Source organism: Vombatus ursinus, unplaced genomic scaffold (genome assembly GCF_900497805.2).
Source record: "Vombatus ursinus unplaced genomic scaffold, bare-nosed wombat genome assembly UNPS02006779.1, whole genome shotgun sequence".
NCBI lineage: Eukaryota > Metazoa > Chordata > Mammalia > Diprotodontia > Vombatidae > Vombatus > Vombatus ursinus.
In genome coordinates this window covers 12,861,501-12,882,681 of record NW_020946557.1, presented here as the reverse complement: position 1 = coordinate 12,882,681, position 21,181 = coordinate 12,861,501, and the positions used below count along the sequence as shown (strand labels likewise).

General features: G+C 35.3%; 1 long non-coding RNA gene across 1 annotated transcript in view; it reads left to right on the top strand.

Moving 5' to 3' along the window:
- LOC114033084 overlaps nucleotides 1-21,181 on the top strand; it is a 40,071-nt gene that overhangs the window by 4,991 nt on the left and 13,899 nt on the right. Inside the window, exons 2-3 of the long non-coding RNA XR_003567918.1 lie at nucleotides 17,847-17,966; nucleotides 19,211-19,385. This is a non-coding gene — a long non-coding RNA (uncharacterized LOC114033084). The remainder of the gene's footprint in view (nucleotides 1-17,846; nucleotides 17,967-19,210; nucleotides 19,386-21,181) is intronic.

Below are 21,181 nucleotides of genomic sequence, written 5' to 3'. Positions count from 1 at the left end.
ATAAGGCCATTCGAGTAGGACTATCATGGAAGAGGTCCCTACATAATATCAAGAGACTGAGAAGGCCCCCCAGCACATTGGGTGGATGCCCTGCGTAAGTTTTACAGAAAGACATTGACAAAAGTCACACATGATAAAAAGTAATGGATAGAAGGTGATCTGTACTATTTGAAGGAGTACTCCCTCCCCCCTGCTCCAGATCTCAGTGGATTCCAGATCCACTGAAACATTGGCATTCTGAAGTATCTAAGTAAGGTAGGTAAGTGTATGAAAATGATTATGTAAGTTTATAGTTTTTCTGAAAGTGTTTGCTCTAAATTTAAGTACTCTGCTCATATTCCAGGAATGTATGTGGTCAGTTAGTTTGGGTGGAAGCGGGGGGAAGACTGAGTATGGTTAAAACAAGAAAAAGGGACTGAATTTTATAGTACTGACTCAGGAATACTCCTGGAAATAAGATCATATGGAGAAAGAATGTGCTTTTAGACATTCTGCCAGGATCTTTCAATACCAGGATGTATCCTTTCTGGTATAAAAATGACAGGAAATAAGAGTGGCAGAAGTGTGGATAGGAGAAATGTAGAGAAATGTGGGGGAAATATTGTCTTCCTTTCATGTCAACACCAAGAATTACACATAAAATTATGCAAAAATGACTTAAAAAGTAAGGTCAGTATATCAATTTAATATGTACTCCCTGATGCCTTCATCAAAGTTAGTGACATTAATCACTAATATGATTACAGTATTTTGTATTAAAATGATGAAAAAAGTTTGAGTAACTAAATTCTGTACTCCTCCATCAGGAGCTAGTACAGTGATTGTTTCATTTTATTAACTCACCTTCAGATATGAACCTGTATAAAGAAAGAAATATTTTTTGTGACAACATTTTGGGTAAATTTCCTGAATACTTTGTATAATATGCAACATATGGCTGAGAATTTCACTTGTTAAAAGGGGAGTTCATTACTTCTAGATGTTTTTGAAGGAAAATATCCATTTGTTTTCTTAAGGTTCATTTTGTGTCATCAAAATCACCATTTTGCAAAATTTGTTTTGTAGAGAAATGGTCTCATGATCTCTAATGGAATGAAAACTGATAGATGAGTAATAATTAATTATTCCAGTAAAAAGTTGGAAATACAAGTACAATCTAGTGGGAGGATGAAAAAGTACAAAACTTATTTATGTTACAAAGGATAGTGAAATAATTTACAAAGGAGATATCCAGGCAAAGTACTATGAGAAATCTGAGAAAGAAGAGCTCACCATTACCTGGGTGTTGGTATGGGTGGAAAGGGAATTCAGGGAAAACTTTATGGTGGAGGTGGTACCTGATTTGAGGTGTGTAGGAAAGAAGAGACCTCACCTGAACTGAAGAGCGGGAAAAGTATGAATTCATTGTGGGCATGAGGGTAAACATGAGTAAATATATAGTGATATAAGAATAGGCAGGATAAAAATAAGATATAGAAGGTAATACAATTGATTGAAATGTAGAATAAGTGAAGGGGAGTAGTAAGAGACTAGAGAGGTAATTGTAGACAGATTTTGGGTTATCTCAAATGCCAGGGTCAAGATTGCTTGTTCAATAGAAGTGGTATTTGAAAACAAGATAAGACCATTTAGGAAACTACGGTCATACTCTATATGAGAAAGTCTAAGCTAGGGTGGTTTCAATGAGAATCTAGAAGAAAGGATGGATGTGCAAGTCTGTAGTAGTAAGAGTTATAAGACTTCACATTTGATTGGATGTGAGGTGTGGGAAAGAGAATAGTCAAAGATGACTTTGAGGTTACAAGCCTGGCAGAATGAAAGATCAGTGGTACCATTAAAGGAAATCAGGATCCCATATATTTGTACAGAGCATGAGAGTTTGCAGAACGTTTTCACTTATTTAATAATAATAGTTAACATACATTGTTTGTTTAGTCCAGGTCTTCTTAAACTGTTTCCATTCATGATCCCTTTTCACATTTTGTCAGTGTTTGTTGACCTTGTGTGGCATGACAGCAAGTGAAGTGCAAAGTATACATGCTTTGTTTTCATAACCAAGGCTGCAGTGGAGTGATTCAATACAAACAAGCACTGCCAGAAACACCTCAGATTCATCATGCATTTGACTTTTAATTAATCTTTGGTCTTTAATTAATTTAATTAATCTTTAATCTTGGCAAAGATACTAGAGTGGTTTGCCATTTCCTTCTCCAACTCATTTTATAGATGAGGAAACTGAGGAAAACAGAGTTAAGTGATTTGCCTATGTAAGACTTGCTAGTAAATGTCCAAGGCCAAATTTAATCTCGGGTTCTTCTGACCCCAAGCCCAGCACTCTATCCACTGTACCATCTAGCTGTCTTTGCTAATATACATACATATGTGGGTATATATAGATATACATGCACACACATATATATATGAATATGTAGGAATATGTGTCTATATAGTATATGTATGTGTGCATCTGTCTTTATATAGATACACACTCATACATGTATATATGAACATGGGTCTTGTTTGACCCTTATAATAACTTTATAAATGAGATACTATCAATTGCATTTTACCTAAGTGGAAATAGAATCTGAGATAAATGAAAAAGAAAAATTGCTGAATCATATAGCTAGTAAGTGTCTGGGACAGAATTTGAACTAATATTTCCTGACTTCAAGTCCAGTACTTAATATACTTTATCATATAACTTTCCTGATGTGAAGATAATTTGATCTTCAAAAAAGGACATAAAGTACAGAGAAGACACTATTTTTTTCTCAGTTTACAGATAAAATGTCCACTAACCCTACCCTGAGACCTCATTGTATGAATAAAAATGAAAAACCTTCCCATATGGCCAGGCAATTTACTGTTATCTGAGATCAGCCAAGCTATGTTCAGAGGGGTTCATCAGCAGAAGGTTGGCCACTGTGTGATGAAATTTTCAGTTTCATGACACCATCAACCAAGCCACAGAAGGTTGTGATCTGCATCTGGAAAGGTACTAGTGACTAAAATCACAACTCTTTTGAAATATTTATGTGAGAAGTCTAAAGATGGGGAAACTGAAGCTTAGCAGAATTGAGAGATGCATCCATGGTCATGTGGATAATAAGTGGGCTATTAGGGTAGAACCCAAGTATTTTGATGGCCAGCAAAGAGCCTATGATATAGAGAAAGTGTAAGACAATACAAAGAACACTGTCTTTGAAACCAAAAGACCTGAGTTCAAATTCCTTTTTTGACAACTACTTTCTGTGTGAACTTGAGCAAGTCACTTAATCTCTGTAGGTCTCAGTTTCCTCACCTGTAAAATGAAGAAGTTGAACAAGGTGGCCTCTGGGGACTCTTCCAGTTCTAGAGTTATGTCCCATGATTATTGATACCAACATAGTGGGGTGAATAGTATCTATTTCCTTCATAATTTTTAAATGAGCAAACTTCAGCAGATAAATATAGTTGAGAATGTACTTCTGTAGGTAAGTCTTGAAATGTCATTGAAGAAATATGTAGTTACAAGAGATAATTCTGATAGATGACACAGTAGCTGTGACTGAAAGTGGGGATGGTAGAGAGAGAGGGGAATTCTAACATCATAGTCCAGAACAACTTGTATTTGTATGTTGGGGGTAAGGGGAACCAAAACATTGCTGTCAGCAGTTTATAGTAACAGAAATTTACTATTTCACTTTCCATGTATAAAACTGATGGAGTAGCTATCATATAGTGAAGAGAGTCCAGTTATTCCTCAGAAACAACCTCATCCTGTAGGTTTGTGCAAACACTGGCATCATGCTATAGCTTAAAGGTCCAAGCTTCATAGTTTCCCTGAAATACTGGATCAAATACACATATTTTCACTATGTAAATAACAGAAATGGTTATTGTTAACAAATCATTTAAACTTTTGTCCAGCTCATCCAAAGATAATTTAAGCGGTCCCAAGAACAACCTCTAAATTTACTTCCTGTCTGAATTGAAGGAGAAAATGAAAGGTGCACCGACGAAAACGCAATGACCATCCTGCCGACGCCAAATAAACACTTTTATTTCCTCTCTTTTTCTAAAATAAACACAACTCAACCCAAAGTTTATCTTTTCTTCATTTGGAATTCTATTGTGGTGCTCACATTGCCACAGAAAAGGGGCAATGTTATTGAACATGCATGCCTTAGTAGGGGAACATACGGCATTTATTACAAATGAATTCCAAATAATTAGTGTAGGAGATCATGAAATGTTCAGAGGGGGGAAAAAGCCAGCGCTGTATTTCAAACAGAAGGGGGTCCAGTCCATTAATGGGTAATCTGCACTGCTTTTGTTAATCCCTTGGGGCTCTGGTTACAGGTGGTTCGTATTTCTGAGCAGTGAAGTATGTTAGATGAATGGAAAATTTCTCTTTAACATTTTTCCACTACCCAGAATTAGCCTGAAAAAAAAAACCCTCACCAGATAGGGCATCTGGCTCACTCTAACTTCTGATTTGCAGAAATATCACCATGTTCTTAAACCCATACTGTTGCTATTCACACTGAACAGATGTTTCATAGGATCATAAATTTAGAGCTACAAAAAACCTCAGAGAACATCACATCCAATCCATTTGTTTTATAGGTGAAGAAACTGAGGCCCAAAGCGATTGAATGATTTATCTAGGGTCACACAGCTACTAAGTTTTGGAGTTGGGATTTGAACCCAAGTCTTTCTGACTTCAAGTCCAGCACTCTACCCACTATACATTGCTGCTTCATTTTTCCTTTTCAGAGAATTGTGATTTAACAAGATAATTGGGGAAATGCCTTGATTTAACAGACTAGGGGCACCCCTGATACAGAGCTTGAAGGATCTTTGGAATCTACTTTAAAATTCTCATTTTATAGATGAGGAAACTAAAGCCCAGAGAGATGTCTAAAGTAGTATTTGATCCCAGGTCTTCCTGACTTCAAGTCTAGAACTCTACCCACTATGCCATGATATTTCATGATTCCTTTTTCATAGATTTATAGTGTAATGGGAGTAATCAGGAGAGCTCCATCCCTAATCTGCTAGACTGGAGTCATTCCATGATATAGATATGAAAGGGTCCTGGGAAGTTATCTAGTCTGCTGTTTTCATTTTACAGATGGGAAAACTGAGGCCCAGAAAGATTACATGATTTGCACAAGATCACACAGCTACTAAACTACAAAGCTCAGAACTGCACCTTAATCCACTGCACTTTACCCTGCACCAGTTGACATTACCCTGATAGATCTCATTGAAGGAATGTTCATAAATTACTTTTAATATAGATTTATGACTATAGCTTTGCTATAAGAAAAAGAGAAAATTTGATTTAGTATTTAAGTCTATTATGTCTCAGAAAAAAATAGAATATATTTTAAAAGAAAAGAATCCACATATTTTTCATTTTAAGTTGTCTTCAACTTGCTGCTAATAGCTTGTGTAGAAATGAGCCAGAAAAATGTGGATTATCTTTACCATAAAGAATATCTGACTTTAAAAATTAAAGGAAAAGAGTGCCTAGCAAAATAAGGCTTTTGAGTTTTATCCAAATGAGAATTTGGAAAGTCAGTTGAGGAGAGGAAGTCTGACAAATGTGCATGAAAGCCAGCTTCGCATATCCATGCCTTAACCAGAGTAATAAAACATCTACAGTATTGTCTTTCATCTTTAAACCTATCCAATTTTATTTCCCATTACTCTTGAACATAAGCTTTCCATTCTAGTCAGGCTAATCTCATTGTTCCATGGACATTCCTTTCACATTCTTTATTTTCTAGCCAAACCAGACTATTTGAACTCAGCATGCTATCTCTCACCTCAGTGCATTTATATAGGTCATCTTCATGCCTGGAATGATAGCTTTTGGATATACTTGCCCAGAGTACAAAATACATCTGTATATACCATGTATGTTTTGTACATAGCTAGTTGTGGCATGTCACTAAGAAGCAGCTGTCCAGAATGTCATTTCTCTTTGGTTATGTCAGCCTTCACTACCAAATTTATTTTAATTCACAAAAAGGCTACAGTGGTTTGGAGGTCACTAGAGAAGGGAAGGAGAAGGATTCTGTCTCTAGGAGAATCTGAAGGTCAAGGCTAGATACAAAGGTGGTTTTGAAGTAGGTAAATTTTGTCTTTAATTCTGGTGATTCCATTCTTTAGGGGTGGCAGTGGTTGTGGTTTAAAAATTATAACTTTACTAACCATGAAAAATATTCAAATAATAAAATGAAAATGAAATCGTGCACAATCCCTAAAATCTAAGCTATTTATAATTTTTAATATATGTATTAACTATTATTGTTGCTAGTTATTAGAGTTTGTGTGATATGATTCTTATTCTGCTTTCTTCATTCTATATGATATGACAAACATATTGTAAACGTAAAAGTACTGTAATCAAATACTGATTGGATTGTTTACCATGTTGTGGGAAAAAATATGCCAGATTTGGAATTAGAGGTCCTTGATTCAAATACTGGCTCTGCTCTTATGTGACCTTGAATATGCCACTCAATTTTGGTATCTACATCTATAAAATGAGAGTGTTGGACAAAATGACCCCTAAAGCCAATTTTGGTCCTAAATCTATGATTGTCTGATTTGTAACCTCAAGCATGCAGATTGTATAACTGACAATTCAGATCCTAAACCACCTATGCCCGCCATGTTAAATAACTCTGGACCATGTTCTACTATGAATTCAATAAAGAGATATCTACCTAATGTGCTGGGGTCCTTTCTCACTTTCTCCAGACATTGCAAGTATATCATTTGAGCACATGGGCTATCTATTAGTCTTTCTCCATGTGTGATGTTTTATTGTACTTTTATTTTGTTGAACATTACTCAGTTACATTTTTAAAACTTGTTTTAACACTCATTTAAAAAATTTGAGTTCCAAATTCTCTCCGCCCCTCTCTTTCCACACTTAACCTTTGTGAAGGTAAGCAATATGATATCAATTATACATGTGAAGCCATATAAAACATTTTCATGTTAGTTGTATTTCAAAAAAGCAAGAAAAATGTAGAAAGTAAAAAAAAATCATCTTCACTCAGAGTTTATCAGTCCTCCCTCTTGATAGATGAATAGCCTTTTTAAAAAATCATGGATCCTTTGGAAATGTCTTGGATCATTTTATTGATCAAAGTAGCTTTTTTCACTCTTGATCATCACTACATTATTGCTGTTACTGTGTACAATGTTTTCCTGGTTGTACTCACTTCACTTTGCATTAGTTCATATAGGTGTTCCCAGGCTTTTCTGAAACCATCTTGCTTATCATTTCTGATAGTACAATAGTATTCCATCACAATCATATACCACATATTGTTCAGTTATTCCCTGATTGATGGGTATCCCTTTAGTTTCCAATTCTTTGCCACCACAAAGAGTTGCTACATTTTTTTACATATAGATTTTTTTCCTTTTCCTTTTATCTTATTGGAATATAGACCTAGTAGTGATATAGCTGGGTCAAAGAGTATGCACAGTTTAATAGCCCTTTGAGCATAGTTTCAAATTGTTCTCCAGAATTGTTGGACCAGTTTATAATGCCACCCACAGTGTATTAGTTTTCCAATTTTTCAGTATTCTCTTCAGCATTTATCATTTCCTTTTCTGTCATGTTAGCCAATCTGAAAGGTTAGAGGTGGTACCTCAGATTAATTTGCATTTATTTAATCAATAGTGATTTAGACAATTTTTAATGTAACTATTGATAGCTTTGATTTCTTCCTCTGAAAACTGCTTGTTCATATCCTTTGACCATTTATCAATTAGGAAATGGTTCTTATTTTTATAACTTTGGCTCAGTTTCCTATATATTTGAGAAATGAGATCTTTATCAGAGAAATTTGGTGTAATAATTTCCCCCTAGTTTCCTGCTTTCCTTCTAATCCTGGCTGCATTAGTTTTGTTTGGGCAAACCCCTTTTATTTTCATGTAAGCAAAATTATCCTTTTTACTTCCTGTAATCCTCTCTATCTCTTGTTTGGTCATAAACTCTTCCCTTATCCGTATACCTGACACATAAATTTTTCCATGCTCTGCTAATTTACTTATGATATCACCTTTTATGTCTAAATCATTAACCCATTCTTATCTTATCTTGGCATGCAGTGTGGAATGTTGGTCTATGCCTACTTTATGCCAAACTGCTTTCTAGTTTTCCTAGCAATTTTTGTCAAATGGTGAATTCTTGTCCCCCAAACTTGGATTTTTGGGTTTGTCAAACACTAAATTATTCCAGTCATTTACTACTATGTATTGTGTACCTAAGCTATTACACTGATTTGCCACTATATTTCTTGGCCAGTATCAGGTTATTTTGATGATTACTACTTTGTAATAGGAATTGAAATATGGTACTGCTAGGCTGTCTTCCTTCACATTTTTTTCATTGATTCTTGATATTCTTGACCTTTTATTCTTTCAAACAAATTTTGTTATTATTTTTTCTAATATATAAAATATTTTGGTAGTTTGGGATTACAGGGAATAAGTAAATGAATTTAAGTAGAATTATCATTTTATTATATTGGTTCAGCCTACCCATGAGAATGTAATATTTCTCCAATTGTTTAGTGTGTCTTTATTGTATAAAAAGTGCTTTATAATTCTGTTCAAATGATCCCTAGATTTCTCTTGGCAGGTAGACTCCCAAGTATTTTGTATTGTCTGAAGTTGTTTTAAATGGTTTTCCTCTTTCTATCTTCCTGCTGGATTTTGTCATCAGTATGTAGAAATGCTGATGAGTTGTGTGGGTTTATTTTACATCCTACAACTTTGCTAAAGTTGTTTGTTAATTGTTTCAATTAATTTTTTAGTTGATTCTTTAGGGTTCTTTAGGTATAGGATCATATCATCTGCAAAAAATGAGAGTTTTGTTTCCTCATTGCCTATTTTCATTCCTTCAATTTATTTTTCTTGTCTTATTGTTATAATTAGCATTTCTAATACAATATTGAATAACAATGGTGAGAACAGGCACCCTTGCTTCATCCCTGATCTTATTGAGAAGGTTTCTAGTTTGTCCCCATTACAGAAAATGCTCTTGGTTTTAGGTAGATATCACTTATCATTTTAAGAAAGGCTCCATTTCTCCTGTGCTTTCTGGTGTTTTTAATAAGAATAAGTGTTGTGTTCTGTCAAAAACATTTTCTACATCTATTGATATAATCACATGATTTTTAGTTTTTTTTATGGATAAGGTTAATTATGCCAATAGTTTTCTTAATACTGTATTACTCCACTTCCTGGGAAAATCCCACCTGGTCATAGTATATGATCTTTGTGATATATTGCTGTATTCCCCTTGCTTGCATTTTATTTAAAAATTTCGCATCAATAGTCATTGGGGAAATTGGTCTATAGTTTTTTTTTTCCATCTCCTTGGTTTAAGTATAAAAACTATATATGTTACAGGAAGACTTTGATAGAACTCTTCCATTACCATTTTTTCCCAAATAGTTTATACAGTATTGGGATTAATCATCCTTAAATGTTTTATAGAATTCTCCCATAATTTAACCAGTTCTGGATTTTTTTTTAGGGAGCTCACTTATGGCTTGTTCAATTTCTTTTTCTAAGACAGGTTTATTTAAGTATTATATTTCCTTTTCTGTTAATCTGGGCAACTTATGTTTTTATAAATATTCTTCCATTTCACTTAGATTATCAGCTTTACTGATTTATAATTGAACAAAATAACTTCTAATAATTGCTTTAATTTAATTTTCATTGGTAGTGTAATCACTCTTTTCACTTTTGATATTGGCAATTTGGTTTTCTTATTTCTTTTTTTAAAAAATAAAATTAGCTAATGATTTGTGTATTTAACTTTTTCATAAAAAACTACTGGTTTTATTTGTTAATTTAATGTTTGTTTTTACTTTCCATTTTATTTCTCTCTCTTTTGATTTTCAAGATTTTTGTTCTGGTGTTTAATTAAGAATTTTAAAATTTGTTCTTTTTCTAGTTTTTTTTAGTTGCATGTCCAATTTATTGATCTGTTCTTTCTCTCTTTTATTGAAGTATACATTTAGATATAAAAAATTTCTCCTAAGTTCTGCTTTGGCTGCATCTCCCAAATTTTAATATTTTTTTCATTGTCATTCTTTTAATGAAATTATTAATTGTTTTTTATTATTTGTGCTTTAGGATTAGATTATTTAGTTTTCAATTAATTTTAAATCTTGCTTCCATTATCTCTTTTTGGAGTGTACTTTTTATTACATTGTGGTCTGCATTTGTTTCTGAGGTTTTTAATGCCCTAATAGAGGGCATTATGCCCTTATTTTTTGTGTCATGTACCATTGAGAAAAAGGTATATTACTTTCTAATGCTGTTCAATTTTTTTCCACGGGCATATCATATCAAACATTTAAAAATTCTAATCATCTCCTTAACTTTGTAACATAATTGACTCCCTCCTGTGCTCTCTATGTAGAGTCATTCTAACTGCCCTAATAATGATAAAGTTCCTAGGAGTTAGATGCATCCTTTTTCCCTATTGGAATACAAACAGTTTAATTTTATTGAGTCCCTTATGATTTCTCTTTCACATTTACATTTTTATACTTCTCTTCAGTCTTGTATTTGAAAGTAAAAATTTCTGATCATCTATGGTCTTTTTATCTGGAATGCTTGAAAATACTTTATTCATTAAATACCCATTTATTCCTCTGGATGATTACAGTCAGTTTTGCTAACTAGGTTATTTTTACTTGTAATCTTAGGTCCTTTCCCTTCTAGAATACCATATCCCAAGCTTTCTGATCTTTTAATATGGTAGATGCTAAATCTTGTGTGATCCTTATAGTACCTCCATGGTATTTGAATGTTTTTTTCTCACTTCTTGAAATATTTTTTCTTTATTTTGGAAGCTCTGAAATTTGACTACAATATTAGTGGGAGGTTTCATTCTGGGATCTTTTTCAGGAGGTAATTGGTGGATTCTTTCATTTTCTATTTTGTCCTCTGATTCCAGAATATAATGGCAGTTTTCCTTGACAATTTCTTGAAATATCATGTCTAAGCTCTTTTTTTTAAAAAGCATGTCTTTCAGATATTCCAATAATTTTTAAATCATCTCTCCTTACTCTGTTGGCCATTCAGTTATTTTTCAGATGAATTATTTTATGTTTTTTTTCTATTTTTATGCATTTGACTTTATTGTTTCTTCATGTCTCATAGAATAATTAGCTTTCACTTGCCTAATTCTAATTTTTAAGGAATTATTTGCTTCAGTGAGATATTGCACTTTTTTTTTCCATTTGGTCAATTCTACTTTTTACAGAATTATTTTCATAGTTGAAGTTTTGTACCTCTTTTTACCATTTGACTAACTTTTTAAAGTATTATTTTCTTCAGTATTTTTGTGCCTCTTCTACCAAGCTGTTAATTGTCTTTTTACAATTTTATTGCCTTACTCTCATTTCGCTTCCTAATTTTTTCTCTGTCCCTTTTCTTATTTTATTTTTAAAATCATTTTTAATTCATCTGGGAATTCTTTTTGGGCTTGTGTTGAATCCACATTTTTTCTTTAAGGCTTTGCTTATAGATGTTTTGGCATTGTTTCTTCTGAATTTGTGTCTTGACCTTCCCTGTCATCATAGTACCTTTTTATGATCAAGTTCTCTTGTTGTTTGCAGTTGTTTTTGCAGTTGATTTCTTGACTTCAAATTTTATGTTCAAAGTGGGCTCTGTTCCTAGGGTGGAGTTGGGGGTTGGGGCACTGTACAAGTTTCAGACTCTTAATAGTTATGTTTTCAGAACTAATTTTTGGTGCTTCCAAGATGGTGTGATATGGGGAGAGATTTGGTCATTGCTGTCCTAGGATGAGCTTTGGTTCTTCCCCATGAAGGTCCCCTGATCTCTTGTAGCCACAAGTGCAATTACTCCTTACAGCCCCTGCTCCCTTGTGACAAAAAGTGAAACCACTCCCTTGTTCTCTGTTGCTTTGGAAATGCAACTGCTTTTCTCCACTTTGGAACAGTGACCTGGCCATTGGTATGGGCAATGAAGTTGCCAAACAACACCTAGTCTTGGACCTAGCATGGGGTGTTCTCTAATCTCTTTATAACCAGTTGCCTTATCCCCTTGCCATCTCTGGCCTGAGTGGTCTTGAATCTGCTGCTGCTATTGCAGCTGCCACCAAGGCCCACTGGTAGTGTTGCTGCCATGTAAGCTTTAGGCCATCCCCCACCTCACTGTCATAGATCTCTCCTTCTGACTTCCTCAGTTATGTTGGGCTACAAAAATGTCTCATCCTGGCCTTTTCTTGGCTCTCCTGCTCCAGAATTTGAGATTTGAGGTTTTATTTTAAAGTTGTTTGGAGAGGAATGTGGGGAGAGCCTGGCTGTGTACTGCCTTTACTCCAGCATCTTGGCTCTATACAACCCATATATTGATAAAATTTAAAAATAAATTTTAGTGACATCTTTTGTTTTTATAGTATGTACATTTTCTATTGTATTCTCCCTGAAACCACTGTCATCATTTATAACAGAGAGAAAACAAGCAATAAAGCAAAAGTAACCAAGGCATTAAAAAAAAAATAAGTCTAACGTAACATTGTCAGTAGTGTTTCACTTGCAGAGTACCTAAGCTCTGCAAATGAGGGAAGGGAGTACCTTCTTATATCTCTTCTATAGGATTAAAGATTAGCCATTATAATTTCACAGCATTGTTTTAAATTTTTCTTTTTTCCATTTACACTCTTGTGATTGTGTAAACTATTTTCCTGGTTCTGCTTACTTTATGTCAGCTAGTATGTTTTCCCATTCTTCTATGTATTTGTCATATTCTTAATTTTTAACAGTACAATGCTACTGAATCATATCATGAAGCAATATTTGTTTAGCCATTTCCCAATCAATGGGAATCCCTATTGATTCCACTTCTTTGTTACTACAAAAATAATATTTTGGTGTATATGGAGCCTTTTTTATTTGGTATTTTTTCCCTTGGACATTTACCATAGGATAACAGAATTGAAGTATATATATGTAGATAAAATTTACACAAAGTCTATAAATACAAATATATTAAGATTTGGACACAGAATTGAACTGAAAGGCAAGCTGGGTTCCCTCTGGGAAATTGCAGAGGACATACATTCTATGTATGCTTGCATAGATATAGATGACTTTGAGATCCATCGATATATTTATAGATATACATGTACAAGTTCTAAAGTTTCACATTTAGTTGAATAGTCTGGAAAACAGGAAATCTTTTACTTATTTTTTCTCATGCAAATGATTAGGAGATTCTCTTTTGAGTGATTATGGGTCTCATTTGGAATTTCTGCAATGTTCCAGCACTTAATGAAATCAGCCCAATGACAGTAACAAACAAAAGCATCTAGAAGACCTTACCATCTGTAAGGAAACACTGTTTGAACTGTGCTATGTATTTCCTGCATTATATTTTGAAACATTGCTGGAAAGCGTGCATCTTTCTGATCTATCCTTTGCTTGATATTTATGATCACTGGATTATCAAACAAGGTTATCTATTATTAGAGCTTTCAAGGAATTTTACATAATTTTGACACATACATAACAGATACCTTGGAAGACAACCTTTTTAAGATGTTTTGGTCTTATAAACCTTTTTTTGCATATTCAATAAGTAATATGCTCAGTGGGAATCTTTCATTTTCTACGTTTCAATGAATTGTGTGATGGTGAAAATGTAGTCTACTGTGGACCATATCTCATGAAAGCCTGCCTGTTCCTGTCTAATACCCTCTTTAAAGATGTCTAGATTATTCTCATAAAATATATAGGAGAGAAACTAGGAATTTACATATATATGTGTATACACACATATACACACATATTTATATGTATACACATATGTGATAGTTGTCTTCTAAGTAGTCTTTTAGGGGTCAAATGAATAAAATCTGAGATTTCCCTCCCCCATGATTTCAGCATTTTCTCTCCTTCAACTACTTGGAGAATTAATATCGGAGTGTTCTCTCAACTGTGTTACCTCCAGAACAGACCACCTTTGTGTACCCTAGGCCTACTGCTATCTGCTCTTCTAATCTTTGTTCTCTTCAGTGCCATTTCTGCTATCTCTATAATCACATTCAGTACATTTAGGGATGTAAAAGTCCAAGTGATAAGGCTTTTCTGACTTTAATGATGAAGTGTTTATTATAAAACACTGTTGATTTCCATCCTTGTCAATTTGCAGTTCTCATATTTTAATCCTTGGGTTTTACTCCACTGGAATAATATTAGAGAACTTAGGATCTCCATCATGTTTTGATGAGGTGTGGAAGTATGAAATACTAAGTGTATCCTTATCAGGGATATTTGACATTTTAGAATACAAAGAACACTATTTCTAGAGTCAAAGGACCTGGATTTACATCTTTCCACTGACACTCACTATATGACAAATTGTTTATTTTCCCTGGGTTTCAGTTTTCTCACTAAGATCAAATATAAAATCCTCTATTTGGCTTTTAAAGCCCTTTGTAACCTGGCCCCTCTTTACCTTTCCAGACTTCTTATGCCTTACTCCCCTTCATATGTTCTGTGATTCAGTGATGTTGGCCTCTTTGATTTTCCTTACATTGGATGCTCCATCTTCTAACTATGAACATTTTTAATGGCTGTCACCCATGCCTGGAATGTTATCACTCCTTATTTCTGCTTCCTGGCTTCCATGTCTTCCTTAAAGTCTCACTTAAAATACCATCTTTTGCAAGAAGTGTTTTCCAGTCCTCTTTAATCTTAATGCCTTTCCCCTGAGGCTACTGTCAATCTCTCCGATCTATATCTTGTTTGTACATAATCTTTGGCATATTGTCTCTCCCATTAGACTGTGAGCTCCATGACTAAACAGTCTGATGAGGGACTGACTGAAGAATAAAATATTCTGAAGAAAAAGGTCTTTTTCATTTCTAGATCTATGATCATTAGTAATATATGCCTTTTAATATTATTGTACTTTTCATGTTGCTGCAATAATGATTTAGTGAATGAAAAAATAATATTTGTTTATTACTTATTGTGTGCAAAGCACTTTGCTAAATCTTAAGGATAAAAATAGAAAAGCAAGAAAACCCCTGTTCTCAAGGTTGTTATCTTCTAATAGAGGGAGATTGCACATATAGGAGGCAATGCATCTTATTTAAGTTCACTTATACTAATAAAACCACATGTATTTCTAATGTTGAACCATATGACAGTACTAAGGACTTTTGTGGCAAAAAAAAAAATTCTGGGTTTTCAGTAGTTGTGATTGATGAGAAAGTGCTGGCTACAGCATTGTAAAGGCAGTTGACGAGGGTTGCACCCCTTGATGATGACAGTAGGGACCAGGCTGGTAGTGGCACTGTTGACCTGGGAAGCATTGATTTTTCAAAGCCTTTTGGACTTACCTACCCATCACTGGGAGTTGTTAAGTTTTTGATATCATAGTGTCATGTATGACAGGCTCTTTCACAGAGAGGTTGCTTCCCTCCATGATGGCTCAGGATGGAAGCAAAACTAGTGGCCTGAGGGACATTGAGATTTCTAGGCCTCTTGAGCTCTGGGTCCTGGGCTGCTTCTTCTGGTGGCCTAGTGGTTCAGGTGGTGGTAGTGATGGTGATGGTGTTTTGATCTACCTGGTACATGTTGCCTACCTGTCCAAAAATGTATGTCTCCTCTTGCATACTGAGTTTGGTGGGGAAGTGAGTAATATTCTTCATCATTAGTACTCAGGAATCACAAATGGTAAATGAATTGATCAGAATGCTTACTTTTTTAAAAAAATTTCATTTTTACAATGATGTTATTATATAAATTTTTCTCCTGCTCTTTCTTAAGCTGTGATTCCCAGAAGTAAGCACAATGTTATAGAAGCAGTCCAACCATGGCAGAGTACAAAAGGACTACCATTTCCTTGTTCTTGGAAGCTATATCTTTCAATGTAGTTGAAGTTCACATTATCTTTTTGGGCTGCTATCTCACTACTGATTCATTTTGAGCTCATAGTCCACTAAAATTTCTAGATAGGTTTCAGAAAATCTTCTGACCTCTTCAATTCTTGTGAAAGTTCTTTACTATATGCTAGTGCCATCCATGAGCCATGGATGGCTAGAGCCAACCAGATGGCTCAATGGATAGAGAACTGTGCCTGGAATCAGGAAGACCTGAGTTCAAATCCTATATCAGACACTGGGCAAGTTATTTAACATCTGTTTACCTTAGTCCACTGGAGAACGAAATGGTAAACCATTCCAGTATCTTTGTCAAAAAAAAAAAACAACCCTATGGACATTATGGTCCAGGGAGTGAAGTAGAGTTGAGAACAACTGAACAACAATAAGTGCCATCCATTTGAGATAAGCTCTAATTCATTCTGTGCATTTGTTGGCTATAAACGGTTGCATGTTGCCTTTTCCCATTATACTGTGAGCTCCTTGAGGAAAGGGATTGATCATTTTTCCTCTTTCTTTGTATCTCCAGTGCTCAACAGAGTGTCTGACACTAAATAAGCACTTAATAAATGCTTGTTGACATGATGATTACAAGAAATGTCAATTTCAGACTCAGAGAATCATAGAATTTTAGAGGTGAGCAGGACTCCTGTGGCCATACTAACCAAACTTTTATCTTAAAAACAAGCAAACAAAACATTTATCTCTACCTTATACCTGACAAATGGACCTCTAGTTTTTGTTTGAAGGCTTCCATTGATGTGGAGCTCATGGTCTGTCAAGGCAGTTCATTCTACTTTTAGAGATATATTTTAAGACTTTTTTTCTTGATATTAAACCCAAATTTACTGCTTTGTGGTTTCTTTTCATTGCTCCTCATTCTGTGCTGTATGTCAGCCCATCTACCTATCAGCTTGTCTGAATGTTCTGAGGAATTCAGATTCTTCTTCACATAAGTGGTTATCAGTCTTGAAAAACATGACTCCTAGAATAAAATTAAGGAGAGAGAGAGGGTTATACTAGGAGAAGCAGAAAAGGAGAGGTAGAATGGGGTAAATTATCCCACAAAAAAAAAACAGAAAAGAAAAGGCTCTTACAGTGGAGGGGAAACAGGGGAAAGTGAGAGGGAATGAGTGAATCTTATTCTCATAGGATTTGACTTAAGGAGGGAATAACATACACACTCAATTGGGTATGGAAATCTGTCTTGCCCTACAGGAAAATGGGGCGGGGGGAGAAGGGGACAAGAGAGTAGGGGGATGATAGAGAGGAAGGCAGATTGGGAAAGGAGGTAATCAGAAGCAAACACTTCTGAGGAGGGACAGGGTCAAAAGAAATAATAGAATAAATGGGGTGGCAGGATAGGATTAAGGGAAATAGAGTTAGTTTTTCATGGCATGTCTACTATGGAAGTGTTTTGCATAACTGCACATGTATAACCTGTATTGAGTTGCTTGCCTTTTCAATGAGGGTAGGTGGGGAGGGAGGAAGGGAGAAAATTTGGAACCCAAAGTTTTAAAAACGCATGTTAAAAAATGTTTTCACATGTAACTGGGAAATAAGAAATACAGAAAATGGGGTACAGAAATCTATCCTGCCCTACAGGAAAATAGAAGGGGAAGGGGGGATAAGAGAAGGGAGGGGAGATAGAAGGGAAGGCAGACTAGGGGAAGGGTTATTTAGAATGCATGCCATCTTGGGGTGGGGGGAGGTGAGAGGCGGGGCGAAAATTTGGAACTCAAAATCTTAGGGACGTAAATGTTGAAAACTAAAAATAAATAAATTTATTAATAAAAAAAAAGAAAAACATGACTCCTAGTCAGATAAAGTCTCCAAAACTAGCCCCCAATTGGAATCTTTTCTAAGGCCTCTATTATATTCTTTTCATCAGGAATACATCAAGATGTCCACAGAGTAATTCCCCCTGCTTTGGTGGATCCTGACTCCAATTCCTTTCTTTGAGTCCCACCCACGATGCTCTTTCCTTACTCTTCTGAAATCACTTCTGCAGGTAAGACACTCAAAAAACCCACAACCACCCTTTCCAAACCAAAGTCAGATAGGAGTATGTCCAGCTTTGTAAGAATGAAAACATTGAATCCATATGTTAGTATGTTTGTTGCTAACTATACCTATTTAACTTTGTAAATTTTTCATTTGATAAGTTTGCTAGTAAATATCTACCACAGAGGGTTGTGTGTGTGTGTGTGTGTGTGTGTGTGTGTGAGTTTTAAGGAATAATGCAAACTCTTCTCTGTTGAATAAAAGCCTTTTTGACTGATATGTTCAGTTTGCAGAATATGTTATTTTGAAAGTACAAATCAATAACTTTTACTTTTCATAATATCATTTTTAATTTTTCCCTTGAGTATTAAAAATTAGTCTTGAGAGATAGAAACTGAATTTCTTTGGTATATGAATATCTTTATTCCAGCAGCCTGCAGTATTGATTGTTTGATATTGATGTTACAAAGTTATTTGGTAAGTTCAGTTTAAGGTTCTTCTCAGTCAGTACTCTGATAATTGTATGAATGGAAATGGAAGGTGAAGTACTCATTTCTATTAGCTGCAGTATTCTACAAAGATTCTAGCTTAAAGCTGTACCACAGCTATGGTAAACATCTTTAAAATTACCAAATGTATATTCAGGAACTATGAACTGCCACTTTTGACACATGTGCTCCAAGCTTGATTCCAATTTTCTCTGATTCTTTATGTACTAGAGGGAAAGTGTGTCAAAGAATTATTATGTACCAATTCTTCTTACTTTTCCATCTTATTGAATACCTGTTTCTGAAAACAAAATAAATCTGTTGGGTTAATTAACATCAATTGATAATCAAAGGAGGGAAGCACACTGATGGCACTTGTGAGATATATCATTATTAAGGCATCCCCAGGGTCCCCTAAAACTATGAAGGATCAATTAACCACCTCCTTCTGGGGACTTAACCTGTTATTACAAATAGGGATTGGGAGAGGAGCTCCAGGGACTATACTACACTATGATCTTAGAAATCCAGGTTGCTCAGTCAACTCTACTCCTGTAAAAGTACAGCCTGGCCTAGAAAAAGTCAAGGAGAGTATGTTTATATACTCTAGCACCCATTCTTACACTGGAGTGAGGGATAATGGGATACAGTGCTTAGTGTGACCTTGGGAATTAGTCCAACCTCTTCATTTTATAGATAAAAATAAGGGAAGTAAAGAACTATGTTGGATAAGAATACATCTAAAGATATTTTGGGTTCCCAGGTAACCTAGTCCATCCAATTCTCCAGAATAATCTCTATAGTCTAAGTATTTTGGAGGAGGAAGCTGGCAATATGGCTTTCTACCACACACTAGAAGCTGAGACAGTGTTACAGTTGAAGAAGAGGCAGCACCTGAACATCTGATTGCACAGGACACTCTGAGTCTCTGGATCAAGGTAGGATGGGGGTTATGGAGTGGATATGTCCTTTACTTTCCTCCATTCCAGAACCGGCCTTGCTCTAACTGTCCCTAGAAATATTTAGCTAAACTTTAGGAATGCAATATACTGTCAATTCTTTTGACAAGAGCATGTATTTATAGGGAACTTTTTCTTTTTCCTCCAGGTTTCACTTAGCAAATATGTCATATTTAAGTTACCCAATCTTAATTTAGAGCTCATCACTGCCATCCTTTTATTTCTCCCTAATTGATTCTCAATCTCACTTTCCCCAGAGACTGTTCAAAGCTTTCTGTTTATTCTTCAAAATTCTCACAACATCCTTATCCCTACTTCCTCAGACTTCATATCATATTTTCTTAAAAAAAGAGAGACCATTCACTTAATACACTTGCACTAAGGGTGATTGGAAAGGCTTCTTGTAGAGGGAGGAAGTTAGAACTTCTGTCCAAAGGCATACAAATTTTGATTGCTTGTACTTTGCAAGAGATCTTGGTGTTTGAGGCTATATTTATTCTCTTCCCTACTTATTTATTCTATCATGTTTTCTTTTCCAAAAAAACTGGGACAATAAACTATTTTGTCTCATGTAGTTTTCATTTATGATTTCTAGAAATACATTTCTGGAAAATCATGAATTGAAAGAAGATAGTGAAGCCAGGAGATGGAAATGATGAAAGATAGAATTCATGCTTGGGGATTAGCCAATAAAAATTCCCAAAGTCATGTGCAAGGAACAGAAAGGAAACTAATGTTCCTGGATTGTGTATTACATGATGTAAGTAAGATATAAGAAAACAGGAAAATTAGGAGGGGCTAGGTATAGATAAAGGCCTTTGAATACCAAATAGAGGACTTTATGTTCCATCCTGGAGGGGATAAGGAGCTACCAAAGTTTATTGTGAAAGGAAGGAGGTCTCGTGGTCAGGCCTGTACTTTAGAAAGATCATTTTCACAGTTGAGGGGAAGATGTGCTGCAAAAATGAGTGACTTAAGGAAGGGAGGTGAGCCAAAAGGCAGTAGTCTAGCTATTATGTGATGAGGATCTACACTGGGATGTTAGCAGTATCAACGGAAAGGTGACATGTAAGAGAGATGTTATAAAGATAGAACCAACAGGACTTGACAAAGACTAGATACAGGGTGGAGGGGTGAGAGACAATTAGGATTTCAGCATGACAGCCAGGTTGAGAGCTTGTGTAAGTAAGAAGAGAGAAGTAAAAAAGAGGGAAGGACTTGGGGCTAGAGTTAATGAGTTTGGTTTTGGACATGCTGAGTTTAAGATGTCTACAGGGCATCCATTCTGAGATGTCTAAGAAACAATTAGCATTGTTACACTGGAGGTCAGGAGGTAGAATAGAACTTGATGAATAGAACTGAGAAGAATCAATTAGAAATGATAATTGAATCCATGGAGTTTGATGGACTCAAGTGAAATAATATAGAGGGAGGAGAGAAGATGGCCCAGGACAGAGCCTTGTTAGACAACCCACTTTAGTGTATGTGACCTGGATGAAGATCTAGCAAAGGAGACTGATAAAGAAGTGACCTTTCTCCTTGCCAAGACTAGCCCCTTCACTTGTACCCTTGCTTCCATACCCTCCAAGCTCTTTCAGCATGTTGATCTGCTTTCCTCCCTTCCTTCCTCCTTTCCTCCCTTCCCTCTTTCCTCCTTTTCTCCTTTCCTCTTTTCCTCCCTCACTCCCTCCCTCCCTCTCTCCCTTCCTTCCTTCCTTCCTTCCTTCTTTCCTTCCTTCCTTCCTTCCTTCCTTCCTTCCTTCCTTCCTTCCTTC